This window comes from Phalacrocorax carbo, chromosome 21 (genome assembly GCF_963921805.1).
Source record: "Phalacrocorax carbo chromosome 21, bPhaCar2.1, whole genome shotgun sequence".
Taxonomy (NCBI): Eukaryota; Metazoa; Chordata; class Aves; order Suliformes; family Phalacrocoracidae; genus Phalacrocorax; species Phalacrocorax carbo.
Genome location: NC_087533.1, coordinates 8,192,067 through 8,207,821, shown reverse-complemented (window position 1 = coordinate 8,207,821; position 15,755 = coordinate 8,192,067).

Sequence of the window (15,755 nt, the reverse complement as noted above, 5' to 3'; positions counted from 1 at the left end):
GGTCCCCCCAAACATCGCGTCTCCCGCGGACGGGCAGCTATCGCGACTCCTGGCGACAGGCGGGGAGGCTGCTCGCCAGCGTCCCCAGCATCCTCCTCCCCGGGTCCCGGCCGCCCCCACCCCACCATCCTCCCCCTTCCTCCCTCCCTCCCGGGGTCGTGTCGTCCCCGAGCATCCTCCTCCCGGGTCCGTTCCCTCTCCTCAGCATCCTCCTGCCAGCTTCCCCCCCGCCCCAGCACCCTCCCTCCCGGGTCTCCCCTCTCCGCCCCCCCTCCGGCATCCTGCTCCCGGGTCTGTGTCCGTGTCCCGCCCTCCCCACCCCAACATCCCCCTCCCGCGGTGCGGTCCGGTCCCCCTCCTCCGCACCCTCCTGCCGGGTTCCCCCCCCCCCAGCATCCCCCCTCAGCATCCGCGTTAACCCTCCCCCGGCCCCGGGGGCGGCCGGAGCCCAGCGCCCCCCAACCTCTCCGCCCCCCCCCCCGCCGCGGCGGGGGGTCATTAACCGCCGCCGGGCAAAAATCAGCCTGTTCTGCAGGTTTTCATCCGTGCCAGGGCTGAGATTGAGTACAGGGACAAGCGGACCCGGCTGGCTGCCCCCGGCTGCTAAGCCGTGCCTTACACCGGGACTGGGAGGGCCAGCTCGGCCCCCGGGAGGTTTATCCCAGCCCAGAGGGGGAGCGAGTCCCCCCCGACCCACGACCCCCAAAATACGGTAGGCCTGCACAGGCGGGAAAGGCAGAGGATGTCAATCATTTCTAAGGTTATTAATTAGGTTATTCCACGTTAACCCGAGGCAGGTGAGTCGTCGGTTTAACTTTATCCTCCTGCCTTCTGTCAAGCCTAAAGTTAGAACCGCTCAGGGCAAGCGTTGAGTCACATCGTAGGGCCGGGAAGAGCTTTCGCTCACCGGATGGCGAGAGCGGGTGGGTTTCACCCTCCGCCTCCTGAGAAAGCAGAGAACGCTGCTCATCCGGACTCGGTTCGGAGCATTCCCACCCCTTCCCGTACCCCAGCCCCCCCGTCCCACCCTCCGCGCCGCTGCTCCCGGGAGGGCGAGCCCTTCTGCACTGAAACGACTGCCCTTCCTGCTCAACGAGTGCCGCGCGCGCGGAGCCGTGGGCCACGGCAATCACGTAACCAGCCAGATTGATCCCCAGGTTCATCAGAAAGCAATTTGTCGTCGCCTGCGACGCCAAATTCCCTTCTCTCCGGAAGGACTGGAGCGCCGGTGAACGGCAGCCCGGGCCTGAGCGGCTCCGCAGGGAGGCTCCGTTTGCCTCGGTGCCGTTAAGCACCCGGCTACCCCGTTCGTCTGCTTTTGATTACACGGTTTAGACCCTTTTGCACAGTATCGTACATTACGGCCCACCATGGAGCAAACATCAAATTGAAAGACAACCCGTATTAACTCAAACGGTTTATAATTTAAGTATTCATAGGGTGCGGAACAATAAGTAGTAGGAAATACAATTTGCATAATAAATATCAATATCACAACAGCTAAAACAAACCGTGACAAATTATCTGCCGCTAAATGACCAGGGGATTACAGAACGCAAATTGCCAATCCTGAACTCTAGGAAACGACTTCCCTGACCTCCTGCGTCTCGTTCGGCAGACAAAAAGGGACTCAAGATGTACTGAAACTGGCCGCGTTCCTGCTGGAAGCATCTTATTGCCTTCCATTATGCATCAACTTTAATTTCAAGAGGAAAACGATTTCCTCTGTCCTGGAAGCTTAGCCTCAAGATTATTTGTCACAGCGTGTTTAGCAGTTACGACATGGAAGCGCGAGCCCCGTTGGCAGTGATTGAAAGCTGTATTAAATCAAGTCGCAGGCAGCCAGGAACGGCAGCTAAGGCGGGAGGGACGGTGGGAGCGAGGGGATGGGGGGCAGGGGTGCCGGTGAGGCTCACCGACCCGCAAGTACAGCTGATAGAATCGCGGGCATTACACAACAAGGCTGCTCCCCAGGTGACGCGTCCCGCTGACAAGCGGCAGCTCATCTGTGAGGCTGCCTGTGGCCCGGCTCCCGAGGGAAGGCGTCGGGAGACGCAGGATGCTGGAGAACTGCTCCGTGCCATGGCAGGCCACGGCCCGCAGCTTTCCTCATAGCTCCGGACGCGTCTCTGGCACGTGGCACCGGGGAGGAGAGAGTAGCCCTCGTGGGACCGTGCTCTGGTGCCCGTGCCGCTGGTGTTGGGCCGAAGTGCCCCAGCGCCCTGTAACGGAGCCCACCCGAGGACCGAGAGCTGCACGTTTCGAGGCACCCACGTGAGCAATCAAGGCTCCTCATCTGCTTTGACAGGGGTTACGAGCAGCAGGAATCACTCCCAGCGGCCTGTGCCACTTGCGGAGATCCTTCAGATGCGTCATTCCCACTCCCCCCAGCCGCAGTTTCGCACAGCTCAAAGGCCAGATGGTGTTTTTGTATTTTAAAACCAATAATCGACTGTTTGTTAATTCAGCTTTTAAGTCAGGAGCAGAAATGAACTCAAAGCCGAGAACGCCAATCTGTGGTACGCTGCCAGAGACAGAGCCAAGCCTGTGGTTTTAGACGCGCTGATAAAGAGACGGGCAGGGGAAGAACGTAAGGGCCAGCTGTACCTTGCCTTCGTGTGCCGCGGCCCTCAGGCAGCGCCTTTTGGCGCGCCCCGAACGGCATCTGGCGGCACGGAGAAGCCGTAGGCGCGCGGGCGAGCAGCGGCCGCTGCCAACGCGCCGGGCCGAGAGACGCGACCGGTGCCGGTGCGAATCGCGCTAGTCCTGCCGCCACCGCCACCGGGAGCGGCGTTAGAGGGTGCGGCGTCCCCGGGCCTGCGGCTCATTTTAGGTAGCTGGCGTTAATTGTACCCGCCGCAGCAGCAGGTGCGGGAGAAGCCGTTTCCAGGTGGTTTGCAGCACCAGCGAGCAGCGACCTTTCCTTAGCGCTTCACGAAGACGGGCGAAGGGGAGCAAGAAGACTCGCTAGCAACGACAGCTTTCTGCCGAGCCCTCTAGCCTGGCCGTTCATGCCCTACGCAAACCTAAGGAGGACCAGAAGGAGCCCAAGTTTTCCGCTCTCGAAAAGGATGATAACGCAGAACGTGTTTAACTTTTGCAGGTGCTGTGGGACTTGCCATCCTCACACGGCTCTTTGAGCCTCAGATTAAAGGTGCTATAGAGACCGAGACCAAAAAGATTCCTCCGCGAACGGCAGCGTCTGTTCCTTCTACATATTCTGTCAAGAGAAATAAAACAGTTGTCGATCTCGGGAAAAGCACCGGCTCTGAAATTTTCAGAGCGCCGCATGCGATTTTAGCCGCACCATTCGCGCTAAAGCCAGCATGGGGCCAAATCCTGTGTAACTCTCTGAAAACGGAGGAGTTTGTCAAAGGGAATCCGGAGGGGGAATAATCAAGTTATAGCATTTCAGATGTAGCAGCTTGCCTGAAAGACGTTTCGGCGCTCGGCGGCTGGGTCGCGTTCCCCTGAGCCCGCGGGGCTCCCCGGCGGAGCCTCCCAGCAGCGCCGCTTACCTGGCCCCAGCCTGCAGGACCCGGCGCCGTCTCTGTTACAGGTCGGGTGAAAATGCAAAGCCTCCTTTCCAGTCGTTCATGCACTGTGACAAAGTTGTCTTTTGCTACGCTCTCCCTCTATATCTCTCAGGCTTTAGCTGCAGTACAAATAGCTCCCAATAGATTTTATTTATCTGCCTTCCAGCCTGATGAACAACAAATTTGTCTGAAATTTTAAAAGGTGTGAAACGGGCGCCGAAGCACCGCGTGGAACTACCGCTGGCCACCACCGCCCGCCAAGGAAGGACGGGGACGCGTGAGGTGGCGAGCCGCCTGCTCGAGGTGCGCTTGGCGCCCACCGAGCGCGCTCCCGTGGCCGGCTGGCCAGCGGCAAGCCGTAAGCGGAGCGCAGCAGAACTCGTGGCTTGTTCTGCCACGAAACTGCACGTTTTTCCAGCAGGCCAGCACGCAGCACCTCCCCTCCGGCTACCCTGGAGAAGGTGAGGCGCCACCGCGCAAGTCGGGAAAGCCGAGGCGCGGGCACCCACCGAGACGCGGGCATCCCACCTCGAGATCCCTCAAGAGAGCACTAGCACCGCGCCGAGCACAGCACGCTTCCTTCCCAAATCCTGGAGGATTTTGGGCAGGGGGTGCTTTGAACTCCCAGTTCCCGAGCGTGGAGAAGGGGCGAGGGGCGGCCGCTCCCGTTCGGCGCGGGGGCAGGCGCAGGCTGGGCTGGCAGCGCGCGCGTCCCGTAGGCGCCGGGGCAGTTTGGGTCGGCACGGCAGATACGCACGGCAAGCGCACCGTTTGTACGGTGCATTTCAAAATTATTAAAAAAATATACCGGTGGCAAATTAACAAGCGAAAGCAACATTTATACGAGCGTGTAGCACGTTGACTTCAATTCCCTCGGGCCAACCACTGCAGGCAGGGACAAAGACCAGTCACGCTTGCCGAGAGCAATAACGCAGGCCTTGGAAAGCGCAGATGCTGGGTGCCCGCTGTAAACGAGGTATTTTCATTTATAATTTACAAAATTTTCTCCGACGCCCGCTGCATATTTGCACTTGCTTTGTCTTTTTCCTGCGTGGGGGGGGGGGCCTGTTTTTAAATTTTCATTTTTCGTTTTGAGAGCCAAAAGATTAAATTTAATTATTTTTAAGCCACAAGTGTGACAATAAGACAAAAAAGTCTTTTGATTTTGGAGAAATCCTATTGAGGATCTGAAGGGCTGTCATCGGTGCAGCATCAGTCTTCATTATCTGATTCTTTTTTCAATTGGCAGAGCTTTACAGAGAACACCGCTCTTTCAACAAAATGATAAAGGGGTATTTGAAATAAACAGAGAGAGTCCCCAGCCAGCGAATACCTCAGATTGCTGCGGACTGTGACTTAATGCTAACTCCTACGAACTCCGGCTTTTTATCTTTTAATAAAAAAGCCATACAGATGGGATTTTTTGCTCGGCTAAAACCTTTGTCAAAAAAAAAACAAAAAACCCCAAGGAGCAACAGACGCTGAAAGTACAAAAGTTCTCTCCGAGCAAAGTCTCTCGCACGCATTTATGAGACTGCCCCAAAAAAAGGCGTTTCCGTGCCGCCGGCGGCCGAAGGATGCTTCACCGAAGCGCCAGCGAGGCACCCCGGGGGAAGCCGAGCGCACCGCTGGCGCGGAGAACACGCGCCGCAGGCGTGGGGCGCAAATCGCCCCCCGCGTAGGGCGGCGCCCAGCAGAGCCGCCAGCGCCTCGGCGCGACCGCGACGCAAACGCAACCCCCCTTTTAGGGGACCGGCTTCTTTCCGCCCGGCCGCGGGGCTCGCCTCCCGGCAGCCGGCAGCCGCCACGACTGGATTATTTAGTGCCCGAGAAGATGTATGCACAAAACACCGATCGGTTTTCTATCGTCTCCGATAAGTACCACCAGAAAGGTTAAGCTCCCAAGTCCGCTGAAACAAGATGAAACATTTTCAGATGGCTTTAAAGAAACCAGATTATTCCCTAGCGTAAGGATAAAGCACGAAAAATCTAGCCAGGCTGGCTCCCCTGCCAGTCTAACCTTTTTACTCCTGGATAATGAGGAATAAGCTATAATTTAGGATTTTTTTTAATTTTTTTTTTTTTTTTTTAAACACAGATCCAATTGAGAAAGGAAGGGGACAAATCACTTTATAGTCTTGCATCATCTTTCCTGCAGATGAGTCTCTAATGCACCCGCGCCATAAAACTCAGGAACTGTGCCCTCTGCATGTTGTTGTGACAAATTTCAAATCAAGAGGGTGCTTGAATTGGATTTATTGCAATTGGAAGACAAGAAATTGTAATCTTTATGAGCCAATGACACAGAGCCTTATAATAAGAGAATGAAGTGTCATTTTAAATGTAAAGCAAATTTGATTACCGGGGTCAAACCCTCCTAACAGAGACATCATGCCTCCGGAGCACCTCTTGCATTTGACATCCTCTTTTCAGGTTTCGCATTAGCATTTAAGTGTTTTTTAAATCTGCTTAATATTCTTACAGGAGAAAAGTGCCGGCAAAAGTCAAGACACGGAGATCACGGGGACGGGGGGGAAGTAAGCCATCAAAATAGGCGCCAGGGGAAACCGCAGCCCTGCCACGGGGGCGGCTCCGGCGCTAGCGGAGCGCTGCCGCCGCGGCCCTCGCCTGCCATGCCGCCGCTCCCCATCCCGGTGGAGCCCGGTCTAGGTTCGCCCCGCCGCCCCGGCCCACAGGCTGGGCCCACCCGGTGGCAAGTCCCGGCTTCAGGGTCTGCTGGGAGGCGCCGGGGAAGCTCCAGCCCAGCCCAGCCCAACCCGCTCCAGACAGACACCACGGCAAATTATTTGGGGGTTTTTGTTCCTTTTACACAAGCTGCTGGGAAAAGCAAGCCCGCTTGGTCCCACCTAAAGCCACAACCTCCCCCAGCAAGATGCTTCGTGGGCATCATCTAGCCCACCTGAACCCCAAAAGCCCAGCGTGGACCCTGGTGACCAGGCTCCAGAGCGGCAGCCCATCGCAGCGACGCAGTTTAACCGTGGTTTTGGTCACACCCAGAGGCGCCGTTTGCCAGAGCAGGGATCATCGTTCCCCGAAGGCACCTCACGGGGTTTCCTTGGCGGGGACGGCGTGCAGAGTCTCGCAGAAGCTTCTGCTCCTCGTCTCCACAAAGCGAACCCTGCAAGGGCACCGGTAAGACCATCCACTATAGACGTAGTGCTGCCAGCAAAGGACTGTCTTCCCCTCTGGCATCTTGCTCCTACAACCCTGGTTTGTTGTTCCCTTCAGCACCTCCTTTGCTAGGGACACCTCGAGCGGCAAGAGGCAGCAAGTCCCAAACCTCAAAGTCAGGCTGAAACGATGAGCGCGCTGTGGGTAAACACCTGAGCACACAATGCTAAACTTTGGCAGTTCCTCTGATTTAACAGACTTCATGTCTTAATCATCTGTCAACACCGCACGTAGCCAAGCATGGTACAGAGGAAAGGGCTCCCAGAAGGGATCCGAACATCGCACATGAAAGGAAAAGTCTTACTTAGCCTAGAGGGAATTTCAAATTAGGTACAACATTACTTCAGCTTTCACTGTCAGGAGTGGTTAGATTTTCATTGACTTCTTTTGTAACAGTAGGGCTTGCCTTTGAAGAATCCACAAACATCTTCACCTTCAACTCACATTTGCCGGCTCCTGCTCATCTCTCGCGCTGCGATACCACTTAAAAGCCGCAGCAAGGGGCCGGGACCCCAGCCGCAGCAGACGCCGTGCAGCGAGCAGGGGTTCAGACGAGGAGGGACAGGTGGCTGCAGACAAGACGCCAAGACAGACACCGCGGGTCAGAGGGAGACGCGGCCGGCCCCACGCCGCCGCCGGGGTATCGCTGGTCCGGAGGCGCGCGCCGCTTTTGCCAGCCCCTGCAAACCAGAGCCGCGCAACTCGCTCAAGGCTCGCAGTCCTCACCTGTCCTCTCCTTCCCGCCCCCCCAACCTTCCCCGAGAAGCACCCTTCTTGCTTTCCATCAGAAACATCTACAAGCCGTGGGCATTCGAGCACGCCTGCGAGGGAGACAGCGTTTGCTTACGGACAAATAACTAGCAGGGAAAATCCCGACGCGCACCTTCGTCGGGGCGAGGCACAAAGAACTCGGGAGAGCGTTAACAAAAGGACCCCAAACTTGTTTTCTGGAGCAAAATGCTTTGCCTGGCTGGGGAAGAAGCACGGCCCGCTGGGGCTTTGGGAGGGCAAACCGGGGCGGGTCGATCTTCAAAAGGATTGTAGGCTTTGGAAACCACAAAGGATTGCTGCGCTTTCAAGCCACCGCCCGGGACGCTGCGAACCACAGCATGGTTCTCCGTGGCGAAGCTACCGCCGTCCCCCGAGCGCCAGGGATCCAGAAATCCCCGAGTGCGGGCGGACGCCCACTCCTCAGCACCCCGGCGGCGCCCGCCCGCGCCAGCTCCCAGCAGCGCCCGTGCGCCAGCTCTAGGCGCCGAGACACCGTGTCCCCGGCAGATATAAATACACACCGAGCGATTTAAACGCGCATCTTAGCCTAATAATTGCGGGGCTTTTGCAGGCTTGTCTCAACTTGCCGACAGCTACAGAGCAAAACATAATTCGTTAACGCTACTCGAGTATTAGAGAACAAAGCTGGAACTCCCATACAATTATATTTTATCTCAGAGCAAGGTGAAATCATTAGATATTAGTGAGGTGCGGTGGCATAAAAATGATGTGTTAGCGGGGGTTCATTACATTGTATTTTCAGAGCCAGGAAGATCAATGCGTTCATGCATCATGAATTAGTCTCATGCCTTCGTCTTCCCTGCTCTCCGGAAACCCAACATGATCTATCGCCAGCCATACATCATTGTTTCAGCTTTGCACATTAATGACAAAGCTACAGTTGCCGCTTGTCAAGCTGACCAGCTGCATTTTTCTGCACAAGACCCAAAAAATCCCGAGGAGGAGGAAGAGGGTCATTTCTGGGCCAGGCTTTGCAGTAAATTTCCGCCCTTCAGACCTCTCCTTTCTCTGTAGATCCATCACTTTTATAATCTGCGCCTTAACTCGCTCGCCTTGCTTACATCCGAAGCTTGGAAGAGCTCAGGGAAATTGGAAGAATAAATCCATTAGGTGATTTGCCGAGCGCCCTTCTGCCAGCGCAGAGCTCTGCCTCCCCGGGCGGATCCCACCGACCGGGACCCGCCTGGGCCTGCGCCCGGAGCAAAGGGGCTCCCGCCGCTGGCTGTAGCAGCAGAGACCCTTAGGTTCCCTCCCTACCGAGGCAATAAGGAAACGCCGCTCTCCAAAATGCCTGTCAGCGGGAGGCGTCTCGAGAAGCCACCTCTGCTCGTTGATTATTCGCCCTCCCGCTACCCAGGTCGGGGGACGCTGCCTCCACCGTCCCGCTGGGCAGGGCGAAAGGCGGCTTCCCTGTCCTGGCCAAGCTAGCCGCAAGCTTGGATCTTCCCTTTCTCCTCTCAACCACCGAGATGTCGGCCGCTGCATACTGTGATTAACTACGGGAGGCGCGAATGGAGGAGAGGGCCGCTGCCAGGCTTCTCCCACCTACCGCAGCCAAGCGGCTCCCGAGGCGGCAGCAGCAGAGCAGCCTGCGACCGCCGCAGGGATTTACCGCCCCCGGAGCGCCTCCGAGGTGCTCTCGTCCCCATTTCGCAGGCAGCTGGGGATCCATTAGTCCAGTCCCCCGCAGACACGAAGGCAATACAACACACAGCATCCGCGTCTCCGAAACCTTCCCTTCTCGGGACCATCCACCCCCTTCCCCCCAGCTCGTCCCATTTCTTTCCGGTGCAAAGACTGTAACCTGGTAAGGAGCCATTTGTTTGATGCAACAAAGGCGAGGGGTTTTTTGTTTCATTTTGTTTTTTTAAAAAAATCATTGATCAGCAGTGTTTGAAACATGACAAGGTGCCAATACTTTCCGCGTTACATGACAGATGACTGCACGGATGCAGGGCTAATGCTGCTCTTGCTCCTTATTATTCACTAATGCTCACAAACCAGCTGACAGTTGGCTGAGCTCTTTAGGGCAAATCGTTTCTTTCCTGGCCTCGGATGCTTTTAAGGTAATGCTCCAGCCGTGGCTGGGGGGTGAGGCCCCTCAGACGACACTTTGGCGTGTAGGAGCTCGGCTGGGTCCCTCGATCGCCGTCAGGACAGCGGTCCGCTGCCGCCAGGCTCGTGGCACCCCGCTATCGGGACGCGCAGATTCGATGGGTGCAGGCCAGCGCTCATCCGTCAACGCGCGTCTCCGCTTTGATTTAAACGGCGGCGTCACCCCGGCCCGTCAGGGAGCCACGGGTCCCCGAGGGGGTCCGGCCACCCACCCCTCCCGGTGGGGAGGGAGCTGCCCTCCATCGTCCCCGCGCCCCCGGCAGCGGCGGGAGCCGAGCGGGGCTCCCCTCCCGGCGCAGAGCAGTTGCCGCAGGGCCAGCCAGCGCCCTTGCCGTGGCTATTGACAGCGGCAAGCGGGGAGCCTTTCAGCGCCTCTTTGTTGGTTTTGAACAATGACTGTTGCCAGAGCTATTTTCGCCTCCTCTCCCCCGCTTTCCCCCTCCGTACTGCGCTGGGGCTTTTTTTTTTTAAAAAAAAAAAAAAAAAAATCAATGGGCTCAGATAGCGTCGTACTCAAAGTGACCTTTCGAATACCAGCCGGAGCCAGGTCATCACAAATTGTGCTCTCCACCCCTGCAGAATATGAAAGCCTTTTTCATTTCTGTCTGAAGGGCCGGGGAAGAGCGCGGCTGTGTTTTGAGGACATCCACTTTGAGCCTGGTCCTGGCATTAACAATAATCGGTGGCTTCCTGCCCCGAGCGGCTGCTTCGCCCTGATGTGACTGGCAGCATTATCTGCTGCATCCTGATTTCTTGGCCACCCTATTTTTGCACTTTGAACAGCAGCCACGAGACCCAACTGCAATGCTGACATCTGAAAGCCAGCGCGGCTGCATGGGAGGCTCTGGACAAACCTGAATTTTGAGAGCGGGGTGTCTCTGCCCGTCAGGAGAGACACGGCTTTGGAAGCCGAGGAGCCTTTGCAGGGCCAGTAATCAGGCATTTTGTGTACTGAGGAAACAAAAATCACAGTCTTTTGTGCACTGGGGAAAGAAGAAGCCTCGCTTTCTTGCCCTCCAGTATATAATTCTCACATGCACCACTAAATTCCTGCGTCTGCCACGACCGCAACGTCACAGAGCATCGTACCATGAATTCCACAAGCCCAGTGGCATCCGATACCCTATGCCCCCCGTTTCCAGGTTCAGAGCAGAAGCCATGCTCCCAGACGTAGCAGAAATTAAGCCAGGGACCATTTCCTTCCAGCCAATCCTAACGGGTAGGATCAGCGCTCTGGGCCGCGGAGCAGGAGCTGCTGTGCTGGAAGAGCCGGTAACGCGGCACAAGGCACGGTGGCGGCAGACGGAGAGCAGGCAGGAGGGAAGGAGGGGCGCTGGGGTCCGCGTGCCCTCTAACAGCCCAGGCAGGACCCCAGGGGGTGGCTTTTTCCTCAAAAAACCCAAAGATTTGGTCGTGCGCGAAGGCAGACAAACAGAACGTGGCGGAGCACGCGGGAACCGATTTCCTCTGGCGGCAGCAGAGCGGCGCGAGGCGTGTTTCAGCGGGCGGGGCAGGGGTGAGGTGGGCTCGGTGGGGCTGGACGCTGTGTTTGCAGAGCTGGCTGGCGCGACCAAAGCCGGCAGACGCGGGCCATGTCCAGCGCTACCAGCACGAGCAGCGAAGAGAAGGAACGGAGCAAGACGCTCCACGCTTAGCTCGGCACGAGCAAGGACACCTCCGCGCCGTCCGCTCCCAGGGAAGCGGTAAAAAATTGCATCTATTCCATTAAACCCCTTCACTGGTGTACTTTGCCTTTCCAAAACGTAAAGATGGACTCAGCACAACGCCGACAACGCTTCAAAAGTATCCTCTGTTACGGCACCGCAGACAGCCCGTATTAAATTCAGGGCCTAACAGGTTCCTTCGCGGAAACGGCCAAATCCTCACTTCCTAGGAGGCTTTCAAGGGGGAGAAAGATTTCAGAGCGCGCTGTTTAGCGCCAGCGTTGGGCTGACTTTTGGGTCAGAGACCCACCGCTGCATAAGGGCGCGGGGCGAGGGAAGGCACGCGCAGGCTTGGGCAGCCCCCCTCCCCCCACGGCAAGGAGGGTCTCGGGGCAGGGTTTAGCAGCGGGACATCAGGAAACCACCAGCCCTGCCGAGCTCAGGCTCTCGCCAGCAGAAACAACTTTTCACGGCTTCGGGCACAGGCTGGACGCGTGACGACTGTCGGCAGCACCTCAGTCCTCCCCTGGGCTCTAAACGCTCCGCCAGGCCAGCTCCTTAGGGCTCTAAAACTAATCCCCGCTCCAGAAAAGAAATGTAAGCCGTGCAATGGAAACCATCTAGTCCTCTATCGATGGAGTCTGGAAAAAGCTGTTTGTTCTCCACAGTGAGCGTCCTGCTCTTCCAGTGGAAGAAATCCGTCTTCCACTCTACCCAGAGTGATACGTTTTCTCCCCATTTGACTCAAAAAAAGATGCTCAGTCTAGCATTTTTACTCGAAAGTAAGGATCATCTTGCCTTTTTTTGTATACAGAGCTGAAATGAGGACCTTGCTAATTATTTATTTGACCATTTAGGCTTATAAACACCTGCAAACAGGTTTCAATTTTCTCAGATTTTCTCATTATTGGGAATTATTCGAAAAGACACTGCGTCACTACAAAAAAAAAAAATCAATGGCTTTGATCATATTTCCTTTGCAAGTGTTCGATGTTTGCAGTTTAAGCTGTATTAAATTACAATTGGCTTCAAAGGGCTGAGTTTTATCTGGGCTTATTTGCTTGGAGAATTGAGGAATGGTGCAGTTAAACCCAAGACTTGTCAGGCTTGATACCAGCCGGCTACTGATAAAGAAAGCAAACATTTTTAAAGATAGTGGAGGGGGAGAAAAGGCTTTTGCTTGGCAGGGTGGGCAAGCTGCGAGAGCACCGGCTGAGCGGGTACAGCGCCGGCGCGGGAGAGCTGGCGGGTGATGCTTCCCCCAGAGGTGCTCCGGGAGCTGCTCACGCAGGACGTCTCTGGGAGCGGCGAGGCAAAGCCGGCGGCCCAGGGCTGGGTACGCTCCGCCGGGAGCGCCGTTCCCGGACCCTCGCCGCTGCCCTTTGCCCGGCGTAAGCACACGGTGCGCCTTGCAAACCCTGCCCCTCGCTGGAAGGCTCCGGGCTGAGCAGAGGCCACCGCGACCCCGGCACCCCTCGGCGCCGGCAGGGGACGCGCCGCGGGGGCGAGACCGATCCGTCCGGGGATCGGAAGCAGGGAGGTGAGAAATCCTCAAGGTCAAGCTCTGAAGCAGCATCTCGCAGATGATGTAAAGCCAGCTCTGGACATTTTTTCCTACTCCAAAGCCTCAGGGAACACAGGCTGTAGCACAAGGCCCTACAGCGCTCTATAAATATTTAAGAGAACAAAACGCTGTCTTAATTTTAGCCGGAACCTGGCTCTCATTGCGACTCAGCCCTCATCCTCTCCTTTTGCTGGGCTGGGATCCTGGCCACCCTGCATATTTTAGATTAATGCATGTGGCTTGCCCGCCTCCCTCGCAGCTCCTCGCCTCCCAGAGCGAGTCACTGCGGGCCACTGAGCGAGGATGAACCTCTACCTTTGTTTTTCGACGCACCTTTTCGGCTTTTGTACGCGATTTTGCTCCCGCCGTTGCTGCATGCAACAGAAGAGCCTGGGTTTCGCTTTCCTCCAGAGATCCCTCACAGCACTGGTTTTGACCGAAGGGTTGAGGAAACAAATGCCTTTTTCTCGGGCATTGTGTTAAAAATACCTTCACCTCTGCGAGAAGAAGCTGCCTATTCCTCGCTGGTATCCTTCCCTTTTAGACCCTCGGCACTGGGAGTTAAAGGGAACAAAAGAGCGAGTATAAATTGAAGGGACCGTGCTGCAAGCGAGCTAAATATAAGTGCCCCAAGAGCAGCGTTTCCCAGTTCAGGAGCTGTTTGCCGCTGGCTGCCTCCTCCCCCGGACAAAGGGTCCCTTTCACGAGCCTTCGAAAAAGCGCCAACGAGCACATGGTCAAAGGGGACGAGACAAGGACCGCGACGTACGGCTGCTTTTCTCCCAGGCACCCAGAAAAAAGATGCATTTTACTGACCGCGTCTGGATTGCCGCTGCACCGCCTTCACGAGGCTTCACGTAGGCCGGCCGGCCCCAAAAAACGCGCGGAGCCAAGCGAACGAGAGGCGTGATTAGCAAACTCGCAACTTGAGGGATTTTAAGCACTTTTGACTAGGCGTTTTATTTCAGCACAAGATGTATCCAGGAGATCTATTACGCCTGTCAGGCGAGGCCGGGGCTGCAGAGGAAGAGTTAAGTGATGCCCAGTGACACTTGCTGTAATCAGATTTTCACATTGTTTGAGTAGATACAGTTCCTGAGCTCCCCAGCTGTCCTGCCTCATAAGCAAACACATCTCCCCAGCACAGGCGGGCTGCAGCTTTAACTTCATTCCAGCGAGGCTCCGGAGCCCGGCATTAGCCCGAGCAGACCCAGGAGCGCCCCGGGGCCAAGGCTAACGCTGTAATGGAAAACGGGGTCACCAGCGCCGCTCCCCTACCCCGGTGCATCATCCATCATCAATTCCAGCAGGGATGGCACAACAAGCTCTGGGTCGAGGCCAGGGGATGCGCTCCCTAGGGCAGCCAAGGGCTCGCACCACCGGGCAGAAGGCGGGCGGTAAGCCCAGCTGTAGCCCCATCAGACATCTCGGGGGGCATCTGCTGTCCGGCCACTCTCCCAAAGTCAGCAATTTATATAATGCCTCAACTCCTCAAGTCCTTCGCTCGTACACAGGTTACTGGTGTGTTTCCATCCCCTCTCCTGGACAAAAAGGCCACTCACTGGAAAACAGTAATTCCTAAACACACATCTTTTACCCAACGCGCTCGTATCTCAGAGCCAGGACCCCCTACGGCGGGTTGAACCCGCCGCCGGCGCCGAGCGGTGCCTCCGGTTCACCTGCGGCGCTAAGAGGGGGAGCAGCGAGCCGCGCCGGGGCCGCTCGCTGGGACGGTCGGCAGCGGCCCCGGGCCCCGGGCGGGAGGCGCGGCGCACGGAGTACGGCGTTTGCAGCTCGTGTCGGGACGGGGGCACGCGTGAGGACGCACGAGTCGCTGGCCACGCAACCCTGCTGGTGGTGCAATAAAGTACATAAGCCCTTATTTTTCCTAATTATTCCTGATATTTCACCTGTCATGTTGTCAGCTTCCTCTGAGAGCAACGATAAATAGCGCTTCTCATCTCACATCCTTAGGGAAAGCTTGCTATTTATTCCTGTGATGGGCAAGACATCATGACTAATTAGGAAAAATGGTAGCCCGCTTGCACCCCAGCAGGAGCAGCGTGTCATCAGTTTCTGCCCTCGGGGAGACCGGTGGTTTTTCTCCGTGGATGTTCAGCAGCTGCCCCAAGGCGTGCGTGTGCTGCAGCTTGGGGGCGGGAGGGGATGGAGACGGGCTTCCTCCGTCCCCCGAGAGCTCCGTGTCCCGGGGCTTGACTAAGGAAGATTGAAGTTGCAGAGTAACTCGATTTCCCCCCAGGTAAGCGGTCACAAGCGGGCAGATGTCTTGTCGGATGGACAAGACATCCCAGGGACAAGCTGTATTGAATAGCGGCCCCGTTCAGCCCCCGGCCCCTGCAGGGCCCAGCAAGATCAGCCTCCGCGCTCCCATCATAAATCCCAACCCGCAGCACATTCTCAGTGGTGGTAGGATTTACTCCTCCTCTTCCCCCTGCCACCACACACTCTCCGATCATAACGAGGTAATCGAGATTGGCGCGGGAGAGGACAGCTCATGGGGGAGCTGCAAATACTTCAGATTAAAAGTAAGCAAAATTAGTTTAGAAGTTGCTACAACCACAGAAGAGAAAAGCGCTTGCTGCAACTCTTAGATCTATGCTAAGCAGCAAAAGCTGAGACAACCGTCGTCCCTTCCCTTCTCCCTCCCACCCCGAACGTGACGCGGATTCACCCTTGTGCTAATTGCTTGCACGCACAGGGGCAAAAAGCCTCCCGCAGATGTGGAAACAAGGCTGACGCGTCCCAGCGCAGCTCACCGGGGCGGGGAGGGGTAGGGGAGGGGTGCCTGCACTCCGCCGACCCCCCGAGAGCAGCGGCCGGTCGCAGGCAGTGAGGCCACGGTGATCCTGCTCCCGCTGACGCACGGCAAGG